The sequence below is a fragment of the Harmonia axyridis genome, chromosome 4 (genome assembly GCF_914767665.1).
Source record: "Harmonia axyridis chromosome 4, icHarAxyr1.1, whole genome shotgun sequence".
Classification (NCBI taxonomy): domain Eukaryota; kingdom Metazoa; phylum Arthropoda; class Insecta; order Coleoptera; family Coccinellidae; genus Harmonia; species Harmonia axyridis.
The window spans coordinates 21,421,554-21,443,093 of NC_059504.1; the positions used below are offsets into that span (position 1 = coordinate 21,421,554).

General features: G+C 35.5%; 1 protein-coding gene across 4 annotated transcripts in view; it reads left to right on the forward strand.

The window, feature by feature from the left end:
- LOC123677790 (GATA-binding factor A-like) overlaps nucleotides 1-21,540 on the forward strand; it is a 134,790-nt gene that overhangs the window by 35,942 nt on the left and 77,308 nt on the right. For 2 of the 4 annotated variants that reach the window (XM_045614499.1, XM_045614500.1), the window contains exon 2: nucleotides 9,471-9,515. The exons of the other annotated variants lie outside the window; for them this stretch is intronic. The gene's annotated coding sequence lies outside the window, so the exon portion shown is untranslated. The remainder of the gene's footprint in view (nucleotides 1-9,470; nucleotides 9,516-21,540) is intronic. 4 annotated transcript variants of the gene reach the window in all.

Here is a 21,540-nt window from a genome sequence, read left to right on the forward strand (position 1 = left end):
AATGCGTTTGAAATATTGTATATTATTTCGAAGTGTTCTTGTGACCTTGAGGACAACCTTAGTCGAATCATCCCTATACATATTTTATGTTTTTTGACGTAATAAATCTTATAAGACAATTTGTCTGGTAACCTCAAAGTATGCTTTTATTGAGCTTTTCCAACCTTTTTTTTTCGGACAAAAGTGGCGTCCTTAGTGGTGCGTGCTGATTCTCAACTCACGTCATTGAACCATTACAATAAATCGTCTTATCCGGTTTTATATTGCTGCAACCAATGGAGGTGGGAGTCTTAATTGAACCCACAGCGCTTTTCCTAATGATCTCTCGTGTGATCGAACCTTTACGATACCTCCTAAATCGCTTCTTCTCCATAAGTACTAGAGTCTGTGACCACTTTTTCACAACAATTTAAGCTTCCTTTTTTTAGCATGTTAAATGTGTCAAGATTCTATATACCTGGATGTAACTCGATATTTCCTTCCTTGAAAATAATTTTCGCAGAGTATTGAATGACATTAGACTCACTAATGAAGAATTTGAGATCAATATCAATATCTGGTCAATACGGCCAGAAGCCATGTACCGGGTTTTTCACCATAATTTGACCCCCCCTTTAACTTTGTTACTAGAAGAGGTACAAAAAAATGTTTTCTACAAAAGTTTCACGAAATCGACTAGTGTTTTTTAAAATGATTTCACAAAACGAAATATATACAGAGTGGGCCACATATTGATTGCAACTTCATTTTTTCAAATGGAACACCCTGTATATTTGACTAGCTCTTTTTTCCCTGATTTCGAATATATAACATATGTTTGGCCTATCTCTCTTATTCTGAGTACCACAGAGTTTCAAATTTTAAGAACCACCTGACATGCTCAGTAATCAGTTTTCAAGTGGTATGCTGCGAAAACTCAAAATGCCTTTTTTTGAGTTATCTTGTTGGCAACGATATGACATATGGTCAAATTGCCAACGAGATAACTCAAAAAAGGGCATTTTAAGAACCACCTGACATGCTCAGTAATCAGTTTTCAAGTGGTAGGCTGCAATAACTCAAAATGCCCTTTTTTGAGTTATCTCGTTGGCAATTTGACTATATGTCATATCGTTGCCAACGAGATAACTCAAAAAAGGGCATTTTGAGTTATCGCAGCCTACCACTTGAAAACTGATTACTGAGCATGTCGGGTGGTTCTTAAAATGCCCTTTTTTGAGTTATCTGGTTGGCAATTTGATGATGATGGAATTCTATATTCGGAAAAGATTGATCACATCAATAAAAAACTATTTCCGAAAATTACTTCCTTCGATTCCATTTCATTTGCGAGATATAACTAAAAATTACATTTTTTTGGATTTTCAACAGCATGTATTTTTCCAACCGAGCCGAATCAGAAAAAAAGTAGTAAAAAGTGTTTGCTTTAACCTCAAGAATCTTCGGTTGAAACATATATATGTACAAGTCGAAGACTCACCCTGTATATAACACATAGGACAAGATATGTTGATTATACAGGAGAAAACCCTGGGAACTAGGAGTATTGGAAGGAGTAGAATATCATGGCTGCGTAGCGGAGATGGTACTTGAAAAAGAAGAATAGTATCCAAGTTTCTAGATCATAAGCAAATTCAAAGTATGAGTTATTCCTCATAAAAATTACAAACTTATGATAGTGACTACCCATCCGTATACCGACCGCACTCAACGCTGCAGAACTCTCAGATCAAGATTTTTTTTATAAAAAACGTCTATTTAGCGTTCGTTTAAACCATAGAATAATAAACATAGATAGAGGAAGTATACGCGGTTTTTACATGTCCCCAACATGGTTAGATAATGTTGTCGGATTGCGATATATTTTCAAATCTCAATTTTACTATATCATCATAAATGTATATTATATTCAATGTAATTCATTTATTTGAGTGATTCCCGATTAAATGGGAAAAATAGAATATTTGGAATCCGATATTTCTCCTAATTGTCGAATTTATAATAAGCAGAATATTTATAATTTTCTGTATCTACCTGCTGAAATCCAAGGTTTGGCAACTTTTGCTCTCCTAGTGTCATCGATGGTGTCACGTTTGAAGTTTGTTTTCTGAATTTCTGATATTATTTGGTATTCATCTGAATATATTTTGAGTTGATATGAAACGTTGATTCACTATAGGACAGGACATAATAAGTGCGTTCTTTGTGGAGAAACTCGCGAATTGAGTGAAATATCGTATCACTGATATGTTTTCATTTCCGCGCGCTTCATGTCAAATTTGATAGTTCATATTGGGGACAAAATTTACTCACTGAAAATGACATAAATATGCTCCCTCTATCTATGTTTATTACTCTGAGGTTTATACTATTTGCAGTATTTCTGGCAAAAAAAAACGAGAATCGTGTAGGTAACATTCAATTTGCCTGTCCATCCGCTCGTGCTGAAACTAATACGCAACGCGTGGGGGTCGTAAAAGGGGGCCCGGATCGCCGGGATCTGTGAAAATAAATATCGGGCTGTCGTTGGGATGGCGCCTGGCCCAGTTGTCACCCTACCTGGTGACCCCTGCTTGTCGTGGCATCGCAGACAGGTAATTCGGCCGATCCTCCGGAAGTTACGCTGACACCGTGTCGTATCAGGACGGTTTTATGGCCGTTATTGACGTGAGCGTCATCCGACCATTTTTTCCCATTAGTACCTGTCGATTTGGGCCGTTCGCAAGAGAATTATTTGGCTGCCGGACATCATTAAGGGGACAATACGTCAATGGGGAAATTCTACGGGGTTGAGTCATGAAGACATCGATATTTGAGTATTGTTACGTTTGGTTCGTTGAGGGTCCTTTTGTCTTATTGGAATTTAGGGATAGAAGAATCACATTTCCGGTTAGTTGGACAGTTTTGAGGTCACGAATTAATCAAGGGATGTAAAGAAGATAAATTAGGTACTTACATCGAAAATAAACAAAAGCAAACAAAAAAGAATGTGACAGTGTAAGTGAAAATATTCAACAAGTGAATTATGTTTGGATATCAGAATTTTCTGTGCTTTTTTTCTGACATACTTAGGTATGGGTACCTATATCTAATAGATTTATATCGGTATATCATCACTTTAGAATGAAGCCAACACTTGGATCCTTGACTAAAAAGAAGTGAATGCCAAGAATATTTAGGATAGAAAACATTGAAGTAATAAGCTATCAATAGTTGTGGCCTTGAAGTAATAAACATAGGTAGAGAAGAATTTGGGAAAATGATAGGACCCTTCATTTTTTAGATTTAAACATATTTTCTTACTTTCTTTGGTCTGGAATTGACCGACACAAACACTTTCATTAGAATGAACGGAATGAAGTGATACTCAATAATATCTTTATTCCATTACTCCAATCTTTCGGTTGAATTCTTAGCCATCTTCAGGGAGCTATAACATAAATTATAAGTAGATACATATACGGGATATCATGGTCAGGAGGCTTACCGAAAAACGGGTCAATCTTTAACATCCAAGTGTGTAGTTAAATAATGACTTATTGAGAATTGTTAATCATCATCAACAAATTGTTCTATATAAAATGTCCTCTAAAAATCTCCAAAGCCACTTAACTTAATCAATATGCAAATCGATAAAAATTCCAACAATTCTGCACAGATAAATGGCGAATGACGCTAACCTAACAACCATAGAACATTATACACAAAACTTCACAAAATATCATGGAATAAAAATCGGATAAGTAAAGGAGAGGGAGCGTTCAATCTCTACATTGGAATCGATATACTTTTACACTGACTTTCATTAGAAATTGAAAGACTCTATTTTTTGTACTAGCCGGGTGCTAAATAAATTTTATTATTATTATTACTAATGGTGAGTTTTATAAAACTTTTATCGTGTTGATTTACTCGTTCACATAATTTCTCTGTTTTCAATTTCAGTTCGTTTTCTACACAACGAGTTGATCGTAAATCAAAACTTTATGATACCCGTCGTCAGATAAATTCATTTTTATAAAGCATTGCGAAAATCCATGCGAGCCTTAGTTTCAGAAATCAAATCCCTTTTTATGAAATTCATTTTTTTGGAGAACGCCTGAGAATATCAAATCGAAGTAAAAGAAAAAAGATTTCAATTTTATTCGGAACCTATTCATATCAACCAATCATATCCTCCTTCAGAAGTATGGGTAGAGTTTGAAAAGTTATGGCAATGCTTCGAATCATTGTGATATTTGTTATGGTTTCCAAGATAGCAAGGAAAAACTTTTTACGAACTTCAACGCCTTGCATTTTGATGAGGAAGCGTTTCATGGAAATAGTATCTAGTCAAGCCAAGTCGACTTGAAAATAAAGCTCGTGAAAAATTACATACTTGAGCTTGACTTGATTTGATTTTAGATATTTATTGCTTGACTTGATATCATGCTACTTGATATTACTTAAGCTTGATATGCACGCGTCACACGGCATATATTTCTGCGACTAAAGCATTCGCCAGTGTGACTTTATTAGTAGTTTTTTTACATTTCTATAGAATCTATTGGTAGATTTTGGTAGTTTCAGAAATATCTTTTCAAACTTGGCCAAAATGGCCAAGGATTTTTTATCAACGCCAGCTTTTGTTGAATGATCCCACATGTGTCTTAGATCTTGGAAGGAAAATTATGAAATCAAACTAAGCCTGGACTCCTGGAGGATTCTCAATATTAAGAAACTTTATTTTTTATTTTGTTATGATTTATAGTGATTTAATTCATGTTTCTATTTAAAAAAGTCGATATTTTCGGTTCTTTCATACAAAAAGTTCAATGAATAAAAGTTTTTTTGCAAGGTTCCTTTTTATTTAATCATTTTTTTATTGATGTGACACTACACTATAAAACTGCTAAAAATAAAGTAGCTTGATATGATTCAAGTATTTGATAAATAAATACTTGACTTGAGATTGAAAAACTACTCCTCGACTTGAGCTTGACTTGAAATCAAGTCAAGCTCAAGTAGCTTGAAAATCAAGCCAAGCCGTGAATACCTAATAGTATCAGAAATTAATCCTTTTCGAGTTATTCTAGATTACCGAGTATATTAGTGGCCATAATATCTTATCGGTTTCACTTTTCATATAGTTCAAAAGAAAATAAAACAAAGTTGCAAATAACAATTGAAAAAAAAATATATAACATTTTTTTTAAAGATTTTGCTTTTTCTATGAGTCAACTCTAGTTACGCCACTGGTCTTGCATGAATTTCTTCCTGATTGTGTTATCTCCTGGTTTGCCACCACGCTGGGCATTCCTGCTATTTGACACTTTCAAACTTTCAGCTGTATCGAACTCACAGTTTTATGCCAAAAACCAGATGTCATATTTCTTAAACACAATCACTAAATCAATGTTGTGTGTTGCATCAATCTTCTGAATCTGGCACCGTTCAAAATAAAAAGTAACCCATTTGAAATTGAAAAAAATTAATAGAATGGCGAATAAATCATTAATTAATTAATTAATTGAATTTCGAATGTGTAGAAAGATGATACCACGGTCTCTTTTGAAGCCTATTCGCATGGATGCCACGATATCCTGTGAATGTTTTACAGGCCAGAAGAAGAATGACATCCATCCATAATATTTCTGCCCATAATTTGACAAATGTTTTCTTGTTGCCGATTGCTTAATTAATAATTCGGAGGCGTCCGTTGAAGATCATTAATTGATAATTAAAAACGCACTACAATGAAATCATAGATTCGAATATGCAAGATGCAAATGTTATTCAGTCAATTTGGACATTCAAACAAAAAATTATTAATCAAGAACCCGAGATGGCCTGGCGGTGAAAGCAAGATATGATACCGGAATTGTGATCAATCCCAAATGTATCATCTTCGATAAGGCATCTGAAAATTGCAGACAATTATTTTTGTGCACCGGTTGAACGAGGAGCCAGTGGCGGCTCGTGAGCCCTAAAAGAGAGCGAGCACGTCAGAAACATCTGGGAAAAGATGGTCTGAGATCGTATACTTTTTGGAGAAATCGATTCTACGAGATATTATGAAAAATCATTTGGTATTCCTAAGTAATTTATTAGCTAGAAATAAATAAATAATTTATATTATGTAAATTTTTTGTATTTCCTTCTTCTGTGTGTAATGAAAAAAAAATCTCTAAAATTATCGACCTGTGACCGTGAGATTAGTAGGGCCTTTTTCCTTTCTGCTAATTAGTCTAGCAATTCAGTAAGATTTTTTTCATTTTTAATTTATTTATTTCATCATCATGATAGAGCTATATCGAGATTAAGGATTCAAGGCTTGGCTTGATTTTTGAGCTATACTTGGCTTGAGCTTGACTTGATTTCAAATCAAGCTCAAGTCAAGTAGTTTTTTCTCAATCACAATATAAGTCAAGTATTTATTTATCAAGTACTCGAATCATATCAAGCAACTTGATTTTTAGCAGTTTTATTGTGTAGTGTCACATCAATAGAAAAATGATGAAATGGGAAGGAACCTTGCGAAACACAATTTTATTTATTGCACTTATTGTATGAAAGAACCGAAAATATCAACTTTTTTTGAAATTGAAACATAAATTAAATCACTATCAATGATGACAAAATGAAAAAAATTAAGTTTCTTAAAATTGTGAAACCTCCAGGCTTTGTTTGATTTTATAATTTTCCATCCAGGATCTAAGACACATGAGGCATTTTATAGATTTGTCGCCTAACCTATTGCGGGTTTTGGAACTATAAGAGCAGCTCTGGAAAATTGTCTTTCAACAGGAGCTGAAGATACTGGCGTTGATGAAAAATCCTTTGCCATTTTGGCCAAGTTTGAACAGATATTTCTAAAACTACCAAAATGTACCAATAGTTTTCATAGAAATGTGAGAAAACTACTAATAAGGTCACACTGGCGAATGCTTCAGTCTAAGCTAAATAAAGAGTTATTATTATTATTAATATATGCCGTACGAAGCGTGCATATCAACCTCAAGCAATATCAAGTAGCTTGATATCAAGTCAAGCAATAACTATCTAAAATCAAGTCAAGTCAACCTCAAGTATGTAATTTTTCACGAGCTTGATTTTCAAGTCAAGTATAGTTGTTGGTTAAAATGTCAAGCTACTTGGCTTGATGAATCCCTAATCGAGGTTGTGACTATCGCAGGAAATATCACCATATAATCTACTTGATAGTTACTGAAAGAGAGCTGTCTCACTATCACAATAGTACTATCGTGATAGTTACTAACATCGTGAATATGAGCCTTTAGATTTGTACAGGGTGTTTCACGTAAGCATTACACTGTATTTCGTGGCATCCTTTGAGTGGTATTGGAAAGTGACCGATCACAATAATAGTATTTTTCACGGGCTATCCAAACATTTTATTGGAAAAACTATCGAACCAAGGCATGGAAATGAATTGAGGAAAACCGTTTTTCACAAAAAAATTATTGCAAAATTTAACTGGTTTTCAAAATGAGAAGGTCTAGAGACAATTTCTCAGAAATTGTTTCTTCTTTGAACTTCTGGTTTTCTAGAAAACAGAAAAATTGTTCTTGCAAAATATACTTCATAATATTTTCCCATATTTTCTGAATGCTCGATCGATTCGGAATCCGAATGTGAAATATAGCGGTGGTTTTATATTTATTTCAAGCTTCTATTCAAAATGAACATGAGAAAATTCAGATGTAATATTCGGAAAATATATGCATGTTTTAGGTGGTTCAATTAATATTTGACTGTCAAATTTTGAAGTTTTCATTCATCATTATAATAAAAGCTGAAAAATAATATATGGCATGAATTGACAATCGAAGCTCTCAATATGTTTAATATTGAAGAACTATGTCCAAACTAACTCGGAGTAAATGTTTCAGAGAGATCGGTAAACTTTGCGAGTAGCAGCTTCATTAAAACATTCCACACAGTTTTTTTCCATCCGATTCAGAAAATTTGAGTACTCTTTGTCAAAGGAATTTAGTGACCTTTTTGGCATTAATTTTTTACTGCCTTTGTTTTGAATTGGACAGTTTTTCATAGCAATTTTAGCTAATGTTGACACTATTTTTCTTTATGTATTCTCAGGAAATATTTGAAATAAAGGTACATATATCAATCTATCTATCTACAAAACGTCACATAGAAAATTATTATACGTTCACTATGATGGAATCAAATTGAATTTCAAATTTTTGGATGTAGTAATTAACTGGTATGACATGAAAATTTGTATCCACAACAAGTATCGAGAGATTTTGATACCCTTGCCGATTTATAAACCCTCCAGGCATAAACTAACGGGTGTTTTTTTTTTCGAGGTATATAACTTTAAGTTGGCATAACTGTTCAAGATGGCGACCGATTTAACAGCTGTCAAGTGATTTATTCTCAATTTGGTTTGGCAATTCATCATGAATAGACTCACGCCTGAACAACGCTTGCAAATAGTGCAATTTTTATTTCGAAAATAATGGTTCTGTGCGGAATACGTATCGCGCACTACGTCCATTTTATTTTGTTTAGCGATGAAGCGCAATTCTGGTTGAATGGCTGCGTCAACAAACAAAACTGCCGCATTTGGAGTGAATCCTCAAGTGTATGTCGAAACACCGTTACATCCAGAAAAACTGACTGTTTGGTCCGCTTTATGGGCTGGTGGAATCATTGATGATGGCCAGAACGTTACAGTCAATGGTAATCGGTATAGAGCCATGATTACTAACTTTTTCATTCCTGAATTGAACAACCATGATGTCCAGGAGCTGTGGTTCCAACAAGACGGTGCAACATGTCACACAGCTCGTGTCACAATCGATTTATTGAAAGACACGTTTGGTGACCGCCTAATTTCACGTTTTGGACCTGTGAATTGGCCTCCAAGATCTTGTGATTTAACACAGCTAGACTACCTTCTGTGGGGCTATGTAAAGTCATTGGTCTATGCGGATAAGCCACAAACCCTCGACCATTTGTAAGACAACATTCGCTGTGTTATTGCCGATATACGGCCACAAATGTTGGAAAAAGTCATCGAGAATTGGACGTCCAGATTGGACTACATCCGAGCCAGCCGTGGCGGTCATATGCCAGAAAACATATTTAAAATGTAATGTCACAAGATTATTTTGAGGATAAATAAAATTCATGTCAATCGAATAATCCATCGTTGTTTTATTGCAATTTAAAGTTCTATAGCTCTAAAAAAACACCCTTTACTACTTATTATGCCATGTGGTGGGATCCTACTAATTTATTATCGATTGGTACGTTAAGAATCAGTACTCCTCCCTTACCTATAGTTACCATAGTACCTATGACGGTAACTATGGTGAAGGGAAGGAAACAGTACGTTAACGTATCAATCTACTATAATAAATTAGTAGGAATCCAGTACATAAATAATTATCAAAGCAGACTAAGAATAGAAAAATGGCTAATTTTCTTTGGTATTATAGGTGTACAAGTTTGCTTCCGCCGTTTTGCAATAGATGGCTGTAGCGGTAAGTAGTAATCGAAATAAATAGATCGTAGATGTCATACAATAAGCTTAGGTATTTGTAAACAGAACACCATCGAAATATCAGTCGATTTGTGTCTGCATCATAAAGTTATTCCTCAGCTTACGAGCCAAATTCTCGTCATTTGCGGGAGGTTTTAATTTGATGCTGAGGCTCATCGAATGCTCTCAAATATGAATGAGGCCGCTATTAGTGGAATAACGTGCCGAAAATGGTTTCAACGCTTCAAGAACGGTGATTTCGACGTAGAAGACCAGCATGGCGGTGGAAGAGAAAAGGTTTTCGAAGACGCAGAATTGAAGGCATTACTTGATCAAGACTTATGTCAAACGCAACAATAATTGGCAGGATCATTGGGAGTGACGCAACAAGCTATCCCAAAGCGCCTGAAAGTCATGGGTATGATTTAGAAACAAGGAAATCGGGTGCCATACGAGTTGAAGCCGAAAGATGTTGAACGGCGTTTGTTTGCTTGTGAACAGCTGCTTGCAAGGCAAAGACGAAAAGGATTTCTGCATCGCATTGAGACTGGAGACGAAAAATGTGTTCATTACGATAATCCCAAGCGCAGAAAATCTTGGGGATATCCCGCCCATGCTTCCACGTAGACGGCCAAATCGAATATTCACGGTTCCAAGGTCATGCTCAGTATTTGGTGGGACCAACTGAAACAATCACAGGCGAGCATTATCGAACGCAATTAATGCGTTTGAGCCAAGCATTGGAAGACAAGGGGTCGCAATACAATGAGAGACATGATAAAGTGATTTTACATCATGACAATGCTCGACCCCATGTTGCGAAAGTGGTCAAGACACACTTGGAAACGTTGAAATGGAAAGTCCTACCCCACCCGCCGTATTCTCCAGACGTTGCTCTCTGGGACTATCGATTGTTTCGATCAATGGCACGCGGCCTGGCTGACCAGCACTTCCGGTCTTATGAAGAAGTAAAAAATTGGATCGATTCGTGGATCGCTTCAAAAGATGACCAGTTTTTCAACGCGGGATTCGTTCGCTGCTCGAAAGATGGGAGAAAGCATTGGCCAGCGATGGACAATACTTTGAATTATAAATGTACCAGTTTTTTACAATTAAGTCTCGAATTTCGGAAAAAAACGGCGGAGCAAAATTGTACACCTATGTTTATTGTACAAACAGATCTGTCTTGAGGGGGGTTACCCCTATTTCCCCCATATGATCTTGTTGCCATCACCGTTTTCTGGTACATCTTATTTAATTTCCACTCACTGCTCAATTGCCTACAAAATCTCGGTTACACATGGTATACATCAAACACCAAACCGCAAAGCACCGAAAGTTCATAGGTTAAAACGCCGAAAAAGTCTTCCGTGCTTAAAAAATCTCGACAACCACTCTCACGCAAAGTCGGCTTTCCTTCCTTGTCTCAGCGAATCGTCACATATCGATCTCTGCATCGTGTTAGATCTCGAGGGCCTCTCATGGAGCATTAGAGGGTTTAACGATGACAAGGCGGTCGGGTCTTTGAGATTGAAACCCACATAAGGGGCCAAGACGGTCGGCGTTGTTTTATAGCGTAGAAGTGACACTAGACAGGCGCCAGACCGCGTCTTTTGGATGAGACGTGGACGTACGAGTGAAATTTCGAGTTAGATAAGGAGTGTTACCGAAAGAGAACCGTTAAGATAACCGAGTTAAAAGATGGGAATATGGTGAGGCTGATGTCGGATGCTGGGTCAGTGTGATTCTCATCGATCTCATCAATTTTCTGACGATTATTCGTTTTATTTAGAAGAAGGATTTAGATGGGGATGAAGGAAACAATTTTTCTGCAGGAACTCAATCGACCAATTTTTCAAGACTGACTCGAAAACTTTACATAGAGCTGGTAGGATGGATATTGGTCTATAGTTAACTTATTCGAAGTTACCTGTGTGATAGAACTCAAAGGCTGAAAGTTGGTCGGGATCGGAGTGCTGCTTCGGTGGTGGACATTGGAGTACCCCAGGGGACTATCTTAGGTCCCATCTTATTTCTGGTTTATATAAACGATATAGCTAGAATAAGAAATTTAAAGGGAAGTATCGTGTGTTATGCTGATGACACAGTACTTTGTGTCACGCGAAGGGACTGGCAGAGTGTTTACCGCGCTGCTGAAGAGGATCTTCGAAAGCTGCATATTTGGTTGAGCAATAATCTTTTAAGTTTGAATGTGGATAAGACTAGATATGTTGCATTTTCTCTCCTATCAAGTGATCAGCCTGTAGGTACTTTAAAAATACATGAATCCACCTGCACTCACAATTCATTGTGTCAGGGTAATTCAATTGAGAAGACCTCCACTATTAAGTACTTGGGCCTGATAATTGATCAGCATTTGAGATGAGACAGCCAGGCGGAGTTTGTTTTGAAGAGGATAAGACTCTTAATGTATAGGTTTTATACTCTCAGAGATATCCTTTCTCGCGATAATTTACTTCTGGTATATAAGTCACTAGCAGAATCTATAATTAGATATTGCATCATTGTATGGGGGGACGCTTTTCGTAACAGCTTGTATCACTTACAAGTGGCCCAAAACACCTTGATCAGGATTGTTTCAAGAAGGAATAGGCGATTTCCGACTCTTCAGTTGTACTCTGAAACCGGGCTGTTTAGTTTGAGATGTTTGTATACGTATCATTGTCTCGTGTGGATGTTTTCAAATAGAAAAAAATATATCACAGCTCCTCCAACAGTAAAAACTATCATAGATTTGCTGAAAGTTCACAGCTTATATTACCGCTTTTTCATTAAAGCAAAGGTTTGTGTTTTTCCATGAGCCAAAATTATATAATCTAATTCGATTGAAAAATATCAGTAGGATCGAAAAATTCAAGAGAGAAATCAAGGAATATATAAGCGAGTATGATTCTGATTTTGATATCTACTAGATGAAGTCGTGGTGTGTATGCATTTGCCGTTGAACATGTTATTTTCACCTTCCCATTTGAATTTTTGTTTTGTTATTGTTGTTATTGTTGTTCGTCTCTTCCTCATCGCTGTTCATGATCTCGTTTAGTATGTTTTTGGGTGCACTAAGGAGTAGGTACTATATGTTTTTGCACAGGTCTGTACTATTATCTTCACTCCATTACAGACGGGTGAGAAGGACACAAAACAGGCATTGCCTAGGTGATTCTCGCCTGTCCATGGAAATTTTAATCTAATTTAGTTTATTATAATTATAAAATTTTGTACAGACTATTGGTTGAAATATATTTGATTTGATTAGTTCTAGTAACAATCTGGATCCCCTGGATTTTCAAGCTACTTGCCTTAGTCAAGTAGTAGTTTTTCAATCTCAAGTCAAGTATTTATGTATCAAGTATTCGAATCATATCAAGATACTTGATTTTTAGCAGTTTTATTGTGTGATGTCACATCATTAAAAAAATGATAAAATGAGGAGGAACCTTCCAAAACACACTTTTATTTTTTAAACTTATTGTATAAAAGAACCGAAAATATCAACTTTTTTGAAATAGAAACTTAAATTTAATCACTATAATCATAACAAAATAATAATTTAATGAAGTTTCTTAATATTGAGAAAACTCCAGGCTTTGTTCGATTTCATAATTTTCCATCCATCATGATCTAAGACACATGAGGCATCTTATAGATTTGTCGCCTAACCTATTACGGGTTTTTGTAAGTGTAAGAGCAGCTCTGGAAAATTGTCTTCAGGAGCTGAAGATGCTGGCGTAGATAAAAAATCCTTGGCCATTTTGGCCGAGTTTGGAAAGATTATTTTGAAACTACCAAAATCTATAAAACCTATAGATTCCAAAGAAATGTGAGAAAACTAGATATAAATCTTGACAAACTAAAAAATAATTAAAAATAAGGTTTTTCAATATTGAGAAACCTCCAGGCTTTGTTTGATTTCATAATTTTTCCATCCAGGATCTAAGACACATGAGGCATCTTATAGATTTGTTGACTAACCTATTGCGGGTTTTTGTTACTGTAAGAGCAGCTCTGGAAAATTGTCTTTCAACAGGAGCTGAAGATGCTGGCGTTGATAAAAAATCCTTGGGCATTTTAGACAAGTTTGGAAATAAATTTTTGAAACCACCAAAATCTACCAATAGGTTTCATAGAAATGTGAGAAAACTACTAATAGAGTCACACTGGCGAATGCTTCAGTCTCCCGGCGCTCGAGGAATCCCCTTATTTAGTCTAATCGCGCACGAGATTGCAGAAATATATGCCGTGCGACACGTGCATATCAAGCTCAAGAAATATCAAGTAGCTTGAAATCAAGTCAACTAATAAATATCTAAAATCAAGTCAAGCTCAAGTATGTAATTTTTCACGAGCTTGATTTTCAATTATGCAAAAAGTTTGAAATTGGTATTGCATAGGGTAAGTCTTTGACTTGTACATATATTTTAACACTAGGAACACTTTTTTCCTTTACTATAATTTCCGATTCGGCCCAGAAGAGATGATATAACCATTTTAAATTTTCATGATGAGCTATGCCACCCCTGGAAATCTACACATCTAACACTAAAGTTATTCCAACAAAAAATTCGGAATTACAAGCTCACTCTCAATTTATTCTGAATCGAAGTGTAATAACCTCCATTCAAAAGTTTAATTAATTGCAATTCAATAATTAATTATGAATTAATTTACTTACTATGCATCAAAATATATATAGATATGGAACTATTCATTGGAATAATAAATTGATCATTAATTAATTTATTAACAAATCAATCAATTAATTGATTAACACGATCTGCATAATATTTTTCTGGAGATAATTCCACGCTCCATGGAAATCATTATGAAACCCAGACTCGAACATTTCTCTGAAGTTGAGCATTGAACGAGAAAATGAGGCCTGCATTTCAAGATTATTCCTTCGCTTAATGCTTCCGAGCAAATATCGATTTTGCAGATACATATCAATCAGCAAAGTATTACTTCTTCTACCTAGGCAGCAAAGTAAGTACTTTCCTGCCTAGGCAGCAAACTGATTATTCTCAATGCGAATCAAACATTCCAATATTCGACATCAATATTTTTTGCCACCTACCTTATTTCTGGGGGAGTTAGTACTTCTAAGTCGCTATCACTGTCCATGATATAAATATGTATATGCGATACATATTTCCAAAAAACGCTCGGCTATGAACTATCAGCCGCGGCAGACAATCTACCAGCTACTTTGCTGCCCAGTAAAACAAATAGCTATTTTCTCCTATTGACAGCAAATATTAATTTTGGAGACACATATAAATTAGCAAAGTATTACTGTTTCAACCTAGGCATCCAAAATATTATTGTCAATGGGAATAAACTGCCAGATATTTCATGAGTTGTCAAACTATAATTATTATCATGGACATCTACCTACATTTCCATAGCAACCAACTATTCCAAAAATTTCGATTTCTATCAAATTTCATTTTAATTTATCACTACAGGAAAAATAAAAAGATTGTGAGACTTGTAATAATTTGCAAATACAATATCCTACATATATCATTATATCATTATAAAAAATCGAGGAACAAATTATATGTTTAACTCGGCAGCAAAGTATATTGATTGCCTTAGCCAAATTCCTATCCTTAATTTTCTTCACACATTCACCCCTTACATTTTTTTGGTGTCAGATACACCCTGTATACATTTTTGGTATCGATTTCGACCTTCAGGCCTTCATCAGGCAAGCTGAAATATATTGATTATTAATTATTAGGCTGACATATAGACAATTATCCTTAAATATCAACATTCAATCCTGCACAATTCATTAACAATCGAGGGAAATTTAAAAAACCGGTTTAATCAAATTCTCAGGCTAAGGTACTACTTCTATTTATTTATCAACTATGGAATACATACAGGTGATTTTCACACTCAAAAAAGTATTCACAAAACATTATAAAAAAGTTTGAAATATTGAAAAGTCACATTAAACAAAACACATGAGGCTTTACATAATAAAGGAAAAAAAAATTTTCAGAAATGATATCCCCTGAAAACAAAGAAAACAGGATGCACAGAGGGGAATAAAGTTAGAGTTCCCTGAAATTTTTTCTCAACATTTTTTGCATACGATACACAGGTGAATTTTGTACAGCAAAAGTGTTTCTCCTAGGGAGGTAGAATATGTCGTGTTTCCTCAGTGATATACTCGGCGTATAAAAAGTAATACCGATAAGAATAAAATCTGGCTCCAATGAGCCACTCAAAAGTTTTTGGAGCATCAATACATCATTTATAGTTCTGCGATATTCCAAACTGATCACATTAAAATGCTTTTGTCTTATAGAATAGTTCTCGGGATCACCTTTTTGGGTCATGAAACCGGACCCGCAACTGAGATCTCAGGAATTTTCTCTGAACGTTTTCGAGTCTCAATATGTGAACATTATAATGAGAACTCCACACAGGCGTTGCAAAATTTAATCTGCTGAAGATGAAAGCATAATATACAGCTAATAATGCGTCTACATTTTTGAAGTCTCAACTCAAAACAGAATAGTGAAAGCAACGTCTGGTAATTTTACCAGACTTTTCACTTATGTTTTCAGTAGGCTAAATTATGCTTCAGTTGTGTGGAGTCCATACTTCTCGACTTATATTAACCGCCTTGAGAGGGTCCAGCGTAAATTTTTGAGATATTTGGCATTTAAGTGTAATTATATAATAAACCGAGGAGATCCCAATAATTATAGTTTGAGACTGAAGTTTTTCAGGATGATAAGTCTTGAAGACAGAAGAACTATTGGTGATGTATTATTCATATGTAAATTAATTATTAATCAACTAGACTGCATCAGTCTCACCTCTAAACTGCATTACTATGCTGCCATGAGAAGATTCAGGCGGTTGGACACGTTTTATTTACCAACTAGGCCTACTAGTAGTGCAATGAATTCCCCCGTTTAAAGAATGCTTGCACATTGTAACGAGATTAAGGATGAAATAGATATATTTCATCAAAGCCCTAATTCGTTAAAAAGAAAGTTGAAGATTTGTTTTCTCACCGCGGTATAACATATAACTGCGGTACTCATTTTTTTTGTGATAGTGATTGATCATTGTTTGATCTGATTGTAGCTTTCAACATTTTGAACTGATTGATGTTAATCATTTGGTTTGTATTTCCCTCACATTTAGCATATTTTATCTCCGATGTTTTCCATATTTCTGATTTTAATTTTTATATTATAGTGTATTGAATGAATTTGGGTGAATTGTGAATAGAAATAAGAAACTTATTTTGTTATACACATCTGCTATAGTAATTTACGTAACAAGTCCGGAAAATAGGGTTTTTTTGGACGAATAGACAAAATTCCAGGACGAGCGTAAGCGAGTCCTGGAAGTCTGTGAGTCCAAAAAAACCATTTTCGGGCGTGTTGCGTACAATATTTTTTCGGCAACCATGTAAAATATCACTATCGCTGCTGCTTTCCATATTTTATTGCGATTGCGATAAAAAAAATGCAAATTTTTGACAACTAATTTCATATGAACTGTCAGCCGTTATCTCGGTTGCTATGGATTCTATGATGCTTTTCCGGCCTAGTCCGGGAAGTACGTACTTTCCGGACTAGGCCGGGAAATGCTACTTTCTCAGAGAAAAAAGCCGAAAAAAGTTATTTTCGTAACTCTGTGAACACATTTTTCTGGGTATTAAGTTACCTGTATGTGCTCCATACTGGAAATAAATAAATAAATGAATGAATCGTGAAACCAAGCATTTTGCTGATGTTATTGATTCTTCTTCTTCTTCAACAGCCTGTCTGCATCCACTCCTGGACATAGGCCTCCCCTTGAATTTTTCAATTGTTATTGATTACAGTCTCGAAATGATGATGGAAATTTTCTGAACACGTCTGTTCTAGAAAGAGTCATATTGTCAATGGAATAATCAAAAAGGGTAGCAGACTCATTTCTCGTGAAAGAGATCATTGAGCAATTAGAAATAGAAATTTAGTCATCTCTCTCTGCATAACAATGTAATCATATATCTTGCGAACCACAATAAAATTTTTAAATCATCTGCAAATAGCAGAATTTAACATTTGATGAAACATCATCCTATTCCATTGATAAAAATCAGAAAAAGCAACGGACCCAAATGAGACCCTTGAGGCCCACTTGATGTGTCACTAAATCGTTCTGAACAGAAACCGTACCGTACCGACAGAAAAAAATTCGACTTCAGATCAGACGGACGGATTACGTTGACAAAACGTAGATCAATCAACTTTTAATACACCACAACATCCAAATAATAAATAATCGAAAACAAAATCCACAAATGGATTCAAACCCCAGACTACGGACCCCGAGAAATTACCTCATAAAACTTTTTTTCGTCTCCACGTACGTCTTAAACGGCTCTCTTTTTCAACTTCCTCGACAACAACAACACCCGCCAACAGGACGTAGGACGCAGTAACACAAGACGGCAATAATCCTAATTGATACAATTCTCTCGAGGTCCGTTGACAGGCCGAGCAAAGATCGGCGGCTGCCCGGAGCCGGCCTCAAAAAGGGTTTCTGTGTAATGTCCGGACTCCCCCCGCCACCGCTACGGGCAACGGGACATCAACGTTGGACAACGAGGATGACTTCTTTAGGTATAATACTGGTACGTACGTGTGCTCTTCGAATCTGTCTTGTCCAACCCGCTCGAATTGCACATCTCGTTCGCTTCTCCTTCGTATTGATCGCTGAACTCAGTACCTATGGCGCGTTATTAAGAACAGATCAAGATCAACATTCCTAAGATGAATGAGCGCGTGGAACCGGCCTCTTCATTCAAGACTTTTATACAGCGCTCGTTGCTCTTTAGCTTTAAGTTGTTTTTTTTTAAGCGAATATCTCGGAAAGTTGTAGACCATTGTTTGTCGCAGTGAATATCGTGCGTACGCCACTGAAGTTTTTCCGCACTCGGTAACACCCAAAGAACGATAATATTTGCAAAAAATGTTATCAACATGCAATCAAGACATCGGCAAAATGGTCGATTTTAGCTTGTCATATCTCATTGCAAGCAACTTTGTGGATCAGTGCAAAGTGTGAAGTGTCCGGTCCATCATATTTCAAACATGTTGGATCTTGAGAATGTGTTGGTCATACGATGAAAACAGTTGCAATCTACCATGGACGAACAACATTATAAAAAAGAGAAAATGAGGGAACGTCAAAATATAAAATCCGACAATAGAATGGAAAAAGGAAGCAAAATATCTGAGAGTAATTCTAAATTGAAGAATGAACTTTAGCAAACAGATAGAAAAAAACAGAAAAAAGGCAAAGCAATTGCACAGGAAACTCTACCCGCTGCTCAACCCAGAAAGTAAACTTTCCTTAGAAAATAAGCTGAAGATAATAAAATAGTACTATTACCTTCAACCATTACGTATGCAGGAGTAACCTGGTATAATACAAAAGACAATAAGAAAGATAAGTTACCGAGCACACTAAATACAGCGGAGCGCCACATGTCCAGTTAAAGATAATAGGCAAAAGATTAATAGGAAGAAGAAACTCATGGTTGAAGAACTTGAGAGAATGGTACAATTGCAACAACTGCCAATTGTTTAGGTCTGCAGTATCGAGAATAAGCATAGCTTTGATGATAGCCAAACTTCGGAACGAAGACGGACATGAAAGAGAAGAAGCGCCCCATGGTACATTAGCACTAACAAATCAGAGAAGAATTGAAAATCTAAATTATTGAGGAAATAGTAAACAAACAAATAAAGAAGACAATAGAGACGATAAAAGTGCACGAGAATATACAGAATTAAGAAGGATAATCTAAATTCCAACAAGAAAGACAGACAAGAGGAACACCCTTGATTCAAAGAATGAAATAGGGGACGATTATATAACGAATAAAATCAATAACTATGATCGAAGCACTGCATTTTGATAAATCCATGACATTTCACTGAGCTTGACTTTTATTTTTTTGGCGAACTTCCAAGAATGTAACTATGGAAATGATCCAGATATGGCAGGAGGCGAAACACCAAAACGATTATAACACGTTGTCAAGGATATATCCACTTATCAATACGTCGTAACTATGGGAAATTCACGGATTGGTTAATCAAACCAAGAGTTCTATAATCATAAATAACTACTTTGAACAGGAAATATTTTCAGAAAATTTGAAAATTACGACGGCAACAATAGGGATTTATCGAGCCAAGTAGCTTGACATTTTAACCAACTACTTGACTTGAAAATCAAGCTCGTGAAAAATTACATAGTTGAGCTTGACTTGACTTGATTTTAGATATTTATTGCTGGACTTTATATCAAGCTACTTGATATTACTTGGGCTTGATAGGCACGCGTCGCACGGCATATATTACTGCAATATCATGCGCGCTTAGACTAAATGAGTGGATTTCTCGAGCGCCGAGAGACTGAAGCATTCGCCAGTGTGACTTTATTAGTAGATAGATATGTCATAAAACATATGTGCTCATGGAGATGCTTTTAAAATTTTTCACGCCAAATTTGTTTTAAGGAATTTTTAGGAAAATTTGGAAGTATCTAAGTAAATTCATTTATGTTATCTAATTATGAAAGACGATCTATGGATATTATGTTAAGGCATCAATGAACAAAGGACTGCACCAAATTGGATAATTGTTTTTTGTTGTATTTATTACTGTCTTGAGAAGAAAGAATTTTCTTGAAAGATTGATTTTCAAAAAGGTAATTCAAATAGATCGTATCTATTCCTTCTAATGGTTCAAGTGGCTTCAAGTCAACAAAATCATTCACCAAGGAAATCCAGATATTCTTTCAGAGTCCATGGTCATATTTGGAAGGCCAAGTTCATGAGAACGATATGAATATTCTATTAGTTTTCTCCAATTCGTTGTCTTATTAGTGTATAAGAATCATGTAAACCTAGATGTAGACATAAATGTAAAACAATATCTTCACTAAGATCGCGTTAAATTTGGAAATATTCGGAATAGTAACCAAACGTTGAAGATTTTTTATTTTTATGATGATTCAAAAACGACTTCCTTGGAATTTTTCGAATATTTTAGAAGAGCCTTGTATGATTCAAGAATAAATCAAGGTGATTATGATCTGCTTTTTGTTATCTCATCTATTATTTCGACTATTTCCCTCTTCAGATTTTACACCAATCACAAACGTTCAATTTTGAATTACAAATAACGAGCGCTCATTAAAATTCGTGGTCAAGAGTGCTGTGGAGAAATTAGAGTGTATTTTCTGTGATTACAAGTAGCGCTTAGCTTGTACCATATATAGTTCCCAGGTTCGAAGTATATGAACAAATGTTAGTGATATGGTACAAGCTAAGTGCTACTTTGATCACAGAAAATCCAGTCTAATTTCTACACAGTACTTTTGACCACAAATTTTAATGAACGCTCCTTAGTTTATAGATGGAAAAACTGTATGACAGCACTTATCAAGGGCAGTCCTAGCCTCAAATTTTTGGGGGGTCACCGTTATGGGCTTCAAGTTTTTTGATGGGACCATTTCGTATATTGTCTGCTGAAACGCATATTAAGTATTTTGGGGGGGCCATGACTCCCATACACACTCCCCGAACCGCGCTTGGCAGAAGTTTTTTCAAAACATGACAGCTGTTGTCACCAAAATTTACAATATCTTTGATAACAAGTAATTATGGTCTTATGAAATAGTCTTGTCAAATACAATTTAGGCATCTAATCGTTCCTGTGAAAAAAATCGAAAAAACATAATGCACGGTTATATTTAAAAAAGAACATTCATGCAGGTGCAGTTGGTGTTGCCACCAGCACTCATGCTTTTTGTTAAAATATTACTTAGCAAAGTATTCCTTCGATTTTTTGCAGAAAAATTAGATGCTTTCATGATATTACTTACGAAAAAAGAGATCGGGGATCCTTTTAGATTTTTTCTCAAATTCTTATAGTTCTGCTTTCCGCGAGCATCGAATTTGGAACACACTGTAC